The sequence below is a fragment of the Triticum urartu genome, unplaced genomic scaffold (genome assembly GCF_003073215.2).
Source record: "Triticum urartu cultivar G1812 unplaced genomic scaffold, Tu2.1 TuUngrouped_contig_7701, whole genome shotgun sequence".
Classification (NCBI taxonomy): Eukaryota; Viridiplantae; Streptophyta; class Magnoliopsida; order Poales; family Poaceae; genus Triticum; species Triticum urartu.
In genome coordinates this window covers 1-9223 of record NW_024118572.1, presented here as the reverse complement: position 1 = coordinate 9223, position 9223 = coordinate 1, and the positions used below count along the sequence as shown (strand labels likewise).

At 48.2% G+C, this 9223-nt stretch overlaps 1 pseudogene; it reads right to left on the bottom strand.

Annotated features, from left to right (window-relative positions):
• Positions 1–2241: 2241 nt before the first annotated feature.
• Positions 2242–3718, bottom strand: LOC125531640 (annotated as a pseudogene).
• Between the last annotated feature and the right edge of the window lie 5505 nt (positions 3719–9223).

Sequence of the window (9223 nt, the reverse complement as noted above, 5' to 3'; positions counted from 1 at the left end):
AAGGGAGGGGAGAGAATCCAACGGCGCTGGGGCTCAAATCGGAGGGCCGCGCGGAGACCGGCCCAAATTTTGGCCGGTCCGCCGGCGCCTAACGTTCGCCTAATTCAAAACACGTAAATCTTTCTCTAATAATAATAAAGTACGGATTGACTCCGTGGGTTCACCGTCACAATACGCTTCCTCCCGTAATTTTACGTTTTCAGTTTGAATTTAAAATATATTCGAGGTGGTTCTAAAACTGTACAAAAACGTTCAGATGAAGAAACGCTTCCAGACTCCCGCTTGGGACTCCTGCTTGGGCCACGTTCACAGCACCCACCTAGGCCTGCTCCTGGTGCGCTGACAACTGGCTGGGCTTCAACCTGATCTATTCGGCCTCTCATAAAGGATTTGAACCGGGGAACGCCAGGCTTCAATCCAGCCTTCGTACGATTAAAAGACGAAGCAAATAATCAATCCGAGATTAAGTTAGAGTTAATCACGCGTCCCGTATATGTATCAAAGCCTACTACCTAACCAAATATCACCACTTTTTACATCAAACCATATCTCCTCTCTCAAGTTTCCCTGCTTCCGGGATTTAGGGCTTCTTGCCGCCGTATATGTGCAGGAGGCCTGTATCGAGCGCATCGTTGGTGCTAAGAAGGAGGGGCTGATGCGGACGGCGCGTGTGGCCGTAGGGAGGCGTTCTCCACTGCCAGATGCAACCACGTTTGCCGGGCTTGAAACCGTGTGTTCGGGCGCTGGGTGGCCCCGTCCCCCGCCGTTAGTCGTAGGCTACCTCTTCCGGCCCCGGATGCCTCTTCGCCTGCTCCTAACCTCCTCTTAGCTCACTCTAAGCAAGGCCCGACTTCCAAGATCACCGTCGACTGGATTGAGTGGAGCGTCTCCGGTGGCTTCACGGCAACAAGATGTGCACACCGTCGCTCTTCTCCATGGTTTGCTCACCCTCGCAGTTCATGGTTTTCATCCTGATGTCCTTGCACGTACAGCCGTCGCGCGTGGCCTGGAGCCTGTCCGGTTAGCCGTAGGACCCTGCGCTTCCACCACTCCTCTTCTAGCGAGCGCCTCCATCTCGCCTGCTGATGCTGCAGCCGGTGGTCGTCCTGTTCCTCCCTCCACGAGCCTACAGGCTGGCATGCTGCCGATCCCTGCATGAGCACGCTGTCGAGTACTACTTGGGCCAGGAGAACCAAAGACAGCGCCCTCCATGGCTTCAGCAATGGTAGAACCCGCACGCTGGACAAAAGGAGCTTTTGGTGTTGAAATTTGAAACGAAGGACTACAACGCTCCAATGTAAATTTGATGGCACCAACGCTCTCCAACGCAAATTTGATACATCAAGGTTAGCTTCTACATGGCTGTTGTTACAGAAGATGTACCAGAGAAGCACTTCCTTATAAATTATTGTAGCTTAAAAAAATTTGATATCATGAAGCATCCATAATTTTGGGTAGACTGGCATGACATGTTCCATCTTTCCAAATATAGTCATAGTGATGGACTACTATATGGTACATGCAGATCGATCTGACTGCCATTTTACATATTTGCATAGGTCAATGCTCAATACTGCCTTTTTCCGATCTCTTACTGACATTTACATATTACTTTGCCTCTTTAGAGTTGCAAATTCTTTTCTCTGAAAAGAAATGCCATATTTTCATTGTACTAATTTTTTTAGTTTCCGGATCAATTTTGTTATTACTGATCTATTTATCACTAAATTTGTTATTGATTTTCTCTATGCAGGCCATAAAGGGGTTCCTGTCAGAACATGTCATATTTTCATCGTACTAAAAAAAGTAGCTTAGCTTCCTGGTCATTTTTGTTATTAATCTGTATATAACTATATTTATTATTGTGAGGTGAAAATTTTTTGAGGATGCTTTCAGCTATTTAAAGATATGATTCAGCTCCTGCTTACACTTTCATTAGTTCAGTGTGTTCATTATCATATCATACCACTAGCAGAGTCATTTGTATTATGAGATTAGTAATTTGAGATTTTGCTTTAACTGTTGCAATTTAAAGGAGGTAAAGAAACTTGGACATTTAATTTTCTTTGAATTGAGCTCACTCTTAACATAAAAAAATAAGTTTTGTATATTTTTGTTGTTGTATACAATAATTTATTAGCATTACACATAGTAAATGGTACCATGCTATACCACATTGCCGCACACTTGATCTAACGAGGTCGCCTTGGAGTTCACCAAAAGGCAGCGCGGCCACCTCACCAACTTCATCCTACCCATATTTACCACCTCCCCCGCTTTCTAGATTCACCGTATTTTGGGATCCCCTTCATCGTACAAAAAGAAATACTTAGTGGAATCCTATTTATAACGTTTGCAAAAAATGCAATAAAAAATGTTGTACAATGGGATGTGGAATATGTTATATTTCATTTTTCACGCGGTGCAATGCACGGACATTTGTACCAGTAATGATTATTGAAGGACAGGAGTAAACAAGGACTGGGAAGCTTCCCAGCGCCATGCACATGGATCTCGGTTTCCGTTGTTTTATTTGACTTGTCCGTCATCACTAGGACATTGGAATCTGTCAGTCACTCAGGGGTGGCGAGCCTGACGACCTGCTTGCCTACGTTGCGGCCGTGGAAGAGTCCGATGAGCGCTCCGGGCGCCGCCTCAAGCCCCTCGGCGACGTCCTCCACGTAGACCACCTTGCCGTCCTTGATGTGCGGCAGCACCCACGCCCTGTACTCCGGGTACAGGTGCTTGTGGTCGGGCTCGATGAACCCCTGCATTCGGATCCGCTTGGAAACGAGGTACACCAGGTTGCCCGCGCCGAGCTTGTCAGCCTCTTTCTCGCCGGCGGCGAGGTTGTACTGGGAGATGAGGCCGCAGACGGCGATGCGGCCGTGGACCTTCATGTTGGCCAGCACCGCGTCCAGCATCTTGCCGCCCACGTTCTCGAAGTAGACGTCGATGCCGTCCGGGAAGCGCTTCTTGAGCGCGCCGGCGAGGTCGGCGTCCTCCTCCTTGTAGTTGAACGCGTCGTGGAAGCCGAACTTGTTGATGAGCAGGTCCACCTTCTCCTTGGACCCGGCGCTGCCAACGACGTAGCAGCCCATGAGCCTCGCGAACTGCCCGACGAGCTGCCCCACCGCGTCGGAGGCCGCCGAGACGAACACCGTCTCGCCCGCCTTGGGCGAGCTGATGTGGTGGAATCCCACGTAGGCGGTGAAGCCCGGCATGCCCAGCATGCCCGTGTAGTAGGACAGCGGGAGGCTGTCCTCCGGCTGGATCTTGGTGAGGAGGTCGGCGAAGGGCGGGTTGATGACGCTGTAGTCCTCCCACCCCGTGACGCCCGAGACGAGGTCGCCAGCGGCGAGGCCAGGCCGCGACTAGCGGACCACCTGGGCCACGCCGAAGCCGGTGATGGTGGAGCCCGGGACGAAGGCCTCGGTGTACCACTGCTCCTGCGGGCGCGTCATCTTGGGGCGCATGTAGGGGTCGCAGTAGGGGCACCGGTTCTTGACCAGCACCGAGCCCTCCTCGGCGGCGGCGGCTTCGTCGACGTCGGCAGCGGGCAGCAGCTCCATGTGCTCCTCCGTGGGGTAGCCCTCCACGTAGTCCTTGAGGATCACCCGCCGGCTCTTGAGCTCCGCCATCGCCGCCGTGGATGGATTACAAAGGTATAATCGACAGCGAATATATGGTCCCAGGGGGATGGCGAGCCACATGTTGTGACTGTACGAGTATCGGTGCTAATTTGCTTCCATCGCGCGTGCACCACGTGCCCGCCCTGAGTTTGCAAATATCAGTGTTTCAGTGCACGCCTCACACTTATCGACCACATATCATAAAGCCACGGGAGAATATCCAGTGCTCCCATGCTCCAATGTGTGAATTTTTTTTTCAATTTTATTTCAAGAGATTCTTCTTTGAAAGCCTTAGAGCATCTCCACTCCTTCGAAGCCCCCATGGACTGAAATACCGCCTCCTGGGGGCTAGCCGGTGCTATTTTTGCCGTGGGGGCAGTCGGGTTCCCACCCGTCGTCCCAAGTTGGCCTCCAGATGCCGTTTTTTGAAATATAGTTTGGCTAAAATTTGAAGAATTTAGACGAAATTCAGACGATTTTCATTCATATTTGTACATAATATAAAAGACATATTCAAACCCTGAAAACTACGTGCGCCGTCGCCACCGTCTCGAGCCTTCTACATGCCGAGGAGCTTACAGAAGACGGTGTAGTCGTCGCCGTCGCCGTCCTGGACGTCGCCGTCCTTGCTGCAGCCCTGTCCTGGGTCGCCGAGGCGGACGGTTGGATGGTGCAGGCACCTCCTTGTCACTGTCATCGATGATGATGACGTCGTCCTTGTTGCGGCCGCGGTGCCGAGCGGCGATCTTCTCGAGGGCGCGGCGATGACGCTCCATTTCCTTCCGGACATAGTCGTCTCACGCCCACTTCAGACCGGTCTCGAGGTCGGCGGCCATGACAATGTGCTCCTGTTTGACGACGGCAGGCGGCGTCGCCTGCTCCTTCTTCCGCCTGACCGGGCGAAGATGGCCGCGTGGAGGAGGAGAAGGTTGGCAGCGGCGGCCCTCGTTTATGACGAGGTTGCCGCTGCGCCGGCGCTCCGGCGTCTCTTGGGGCTCGGCCTTGATGGTGACGAGCGGCATCGGGGTGCCAAAGGAATGGGAGCAGGAGGAATACCGCAGAACGATTGTTCTACTATTTTTGGGTAAAAAAATCTCTCAGAATGGTCTCCTAATAGACTCAAAACAGTAATAGTCTTTCCTCGCAAGTGGCAACATAAATGCCATATCTAGAAGTAAGATGAATACGTATACATTGCACAATCAAAAATTGCAACCATAGGAATAAATAAATAGAGTAAAATACATAAAATACACAAGGTGCAGTTCATGCATATTTGTTTGTGCAATTGTACTACGGGAATGATAAATAATAGATAGTAGCTAGTTTTTATAGAACAACCGTTGGTTACTTTTGAGAAAGATAATATCAAATAGTATTTTTCTTAAAATTCTTGATATGGGTGCTGTTACACTTAAAATAATTGATGAATAATTAAAGAGAAGATAAAAACATGCAAACAAATTAAAAGAGAAAAGTTAATATGGTCACAACATTGGACGTATCCCAAGAACGGTTGCCCAACTGTCCTTGACCGTGGACACGGCTATTCGAATAGTTTGACACTCTGCAGAGGTTGCACACTTGACCCACAAGACTCGGGGAACTTCCGTGTCAAGCCACGACTCGTTGTATATTACATACCCGAGGTAAGCACCCGAACATTATCTTTCCCTTGACAACACTAACAAAGAGTCCACTCGTTGGCCCTTTTCCTCACGATGTACATCATGCGAGACTCACTCGAGATCGTACCATCCGAGAGGGGACGCAACGGTGTGCCCGGTGTCTGTAAAGACAGCCATAGTCGCCCTACCTGGCATGAATCTGTATCAAGAGAGTAACTCATATTCTCTCGCCACTAGTAATGCGGGATCCCTGCTAGTATTGACCAAAGTAATCAACAAATCCCCGTCCCATAAGGGGTATTGTGGTTGTACATGTAAGGTTGTAATAACGGTCGCAACTTAAACCAATCCATTTTTGAAAACACACTCACACAACTTGCTCCGGTACACCACTTCTTCCTCAAGTGGTGACCTTATTTCAACATCACCCACGGGCATTAGGGGCACCCGATGGGGTTTTCGAAAGAATGCAACCACGAGGTGATCATGGCATACATGCAACATTATGCATCAATAACTAATCTTTTGACATTGTATCTCCATGCACAAGGTAGAGCTATGAGTTTGGGCATGCATCATTTGGTGGTTCACAACAAGTTCATCACCGTCACTTTCATTATCATGCAATCGGAAAGAGGTATCGATGAATGAGAGAGGTGTCATGGTCAAAGGGTTGCTTGCCTTGGTTGGCTTGGTCTTCGAAGACTTCAAGTCCTTCTCCTTCTTCTTCTCCAACTACTTCATCAAACACGGGATCTATTCGTCGCAAAGTAACGGGCGCACAATAAGACCATAGCACAAACAGAAAATAAAATGCTCATAAAAATGTCCATTTAATTTTGTTAAATATTAGGGTGAGAACTAAGAATTGAAAAATTCTTAGTTTTGGAATTTGAGCTTTAGAAACAGAGAAACGGATTTTCAAAGAGGGATTTAAATCCTCAAATTTGAATATAAATTCGAACAATATAGAAAAGTTTTATGGATATCTATGAAAGTTACACCATTAAATAGGTGGGCTTTTTAGGGAAATATAGGAGTTTGGATTATTGCATTTGGATCAATATTTTATCCTGTGGAATTATTGTAATAATAATAGAAACAGAAAAAGGAAAAGAGCACTGTGCCCACTGTTCTAGAACAACCACAATGCAGCAGGCCCAGAGGGGAAGAGGCCTAGGCGAGCCGAGGCAGCGCGCGCTAGATTTCAAACCTGACGGGCAGGCCCCTGGCGTCAGCGAGAGAGAGGGGGTGCGAGGGAGAGGTGAGGATGACAGGTGGGTCCCACCTGTCATCTCCAACCTCACAACAGAGGGGCCGGCATGCTCATCGGCGGTGATGTGGGCCACGGTGAGGCCAGCGGCTGGCACCATTGAACTCAGGAGGGAGTCGCCGTTCGGGTGGTGCCGGAGTTGGTCGGAGGGGTGCGGTGGTTTACCGGCGACGAGGTCCCGCGACGAAGAAGCTTCGGGAGGAGGTTGTCGGCGTCGACTCCAACTGCAAAATACGACAGGGAGATGGGGCAAAGGATCAGGGGCTCGCTGCGGTTCAAGATCGAGTGAGAGGAGCGACGGAGGAGGCTCTTACCGTGCGAACATCGGCGAGACAAAGCGGCGGAGCTCGAGCTCGATCTCGAGCTCGGGCTTCTCTGGAGAGGAGTGGGAGGTGTAGGGGTTGATTTGGAGTTGGAGAGGGCTAGTAGTCCAGAGAAAGGGGCTCGGGAAGGCTTTATATAGCCGGCCCGTGGCTCACCGTGGACGGGGCGCACGGGCGGCTGCGGCGATGGCTCTGGTGGCCATGGGAGGGAGCAGGGGAGGCCATGTAGTGCTCGTGGGGGGTGGTGTATGGTTCTGGGAAGAGAGAGTAAGAGCAGGGCGAGCTCGGGGCGGGGCCGTGCTCGAGCAGAGAGTGGCGAAGCTGGGCGGCGCTCGGTTCACGCGCGGGGCAGCCAGGGGAGAGAGGGAGGAGAGGTCCGACTGCGTGTCGTGTCATGGATGTCGAGGCACATCGTCGGGCGCGCGGGTGAGGGCAGAGGTGGTCGGAGGTGTTGGGCAGGTTGCCGCTACAGTGCGGAAGCGCACTGTAGCGCGCTCTAGAGCGCGTGTGTGGCCGGCATGGCCATATTTTAGGCAATGTGGGCGTGGACAAAGGTGTCTGGTAGTGCTAGGAGGGAGTAAAGAATTTGGGGAGGAGCTTTGGATGCTCTGGAGAGCCACTTGAGTGAGGAGGGAGGTGAGGAAGAGAGAGGAGCTGTTGTCTAGGGAGGTAAATGGGGGTATTTTACCCCTCAATCATTGAGAAATGGCCAGAGGAGAGTCACTGGAGGTAGAAGAGGACTAGGAGGGGCTGTGGTAAAATTTTGAGCCCATGGAGATTAGTGGACGAGGTCAAAGTGATGCTTTTAGAAAAATTGGCGGAAGGTGTTTGATATTGGTTTGGGTAAGTAGATGAATTCCTCTTAGCATGAGACTTGACATGGTCAAATGGCATGAAGAAATAAGGTGTTCCACCAAGTTTGAGTCCATTTGGGTAAAGTTGCCAATGCAACTTTTGTAAACCCTAGAAATCAATAGAAATGGGTTTTCCAAGATCTAGTCATGCAAAACTATTCCCCTTGATGCACCACTTGGTGTACTGTCATCATTTGGGGTTGTGAACATGTCCACAAGATTTGAGGTAGAAAGGAGGAGGTTGGCAATGTAAAGTTGTTCAAACTTGAATCTGGACAAAGAGGGTTTTTGGGGCACTTTTGTGAACCAAAACTATTTTGATTGAGTTGAAACTTTGCAAGGTCATCATATTATACATGTGTGACTTTCTAGAATTTTTTTGGAATTTACAAAGGAAATTTCCTTTGTAAATATTTCAAAAGCTTGAAATATCCAGAAAGGGTTTTTGAGGGATTTGACCAATATTTTGAACATGCGTTGGAACTCATATATATGGACAATATATGTCCAATGAGCTTCCCTAAATTTTCTCAAATATTTTTGAAACATTAAGATAATTTTAACCCATTAAAGACCATTTATGGCCTTAAGAAAAATCATTTAAATAAAATAGGAAAATAACTTTTAAAATTATATTTTTGTGGTTTATGGGAGTCCTATGCCTAAGAGGAGTCAAGTATACTTTTTGAAATATTTTTCACACCCTAAATTAAGTACTTGTAGTTCAAGTCTCAATTCAGGAGTTTTTGGAAAACCTAATTTAGAAAATACTTTTTGGCCAAATTATTTCTGTAAGAAAATACTATTCTGTTCTATACACATGCCATGATCATTGGACAACGTTTTGGATCAAGGAGAAGAGTATAAGAGTTGGAGAATTTATCTAATTTTTAGAGAACTTGCAATCAGCAGACAAAATCCAATCAATCAAAGACCAAAACACTCAAAAGTTTTTGTCAAACCACATTTTATCATGATCTATTAGATTAAGTGTTGTGGCATGAAAATTAGGGTGTGACATCTACATGTTGCATCCTTGTGATCTACGCTTCTCTTCATCGGCGGCAGATACTGTTCTGGTGCGCTGGTCCTATGGGGCCTTAGCATGACGACTTCCCGACTGTCCACTACAGCAAGGTTTGCCAGGCTCCAATGAGGGAGGGGCGAAGATAGCGGCGCGCCTTTGGCTCGCTCCAGTGTTAGTAGTCGTCACTGAAGGAAATATGCCCTAGAGGCAATAATAAAGTTATTATTTATTTCTTTATTTCATGATAAATGTTTATTATTCATGCTAGAATTGTATTAACCGGAAACATAATACATGTGTGAATACATAGACAAACAGAGTGTCCCTAGTATGCCTCTACTTGACTAGCTCGTTGATCAAAGATGGTTAAGTTTCCTAACCATAGACATGAGTTGTTATTTGATCAATGGGATCACATCATTAGGAGAATGATGTGATTGACATGACCCATTCCGTTAGCTTAGCACATGATCGTTTAGTATGTTG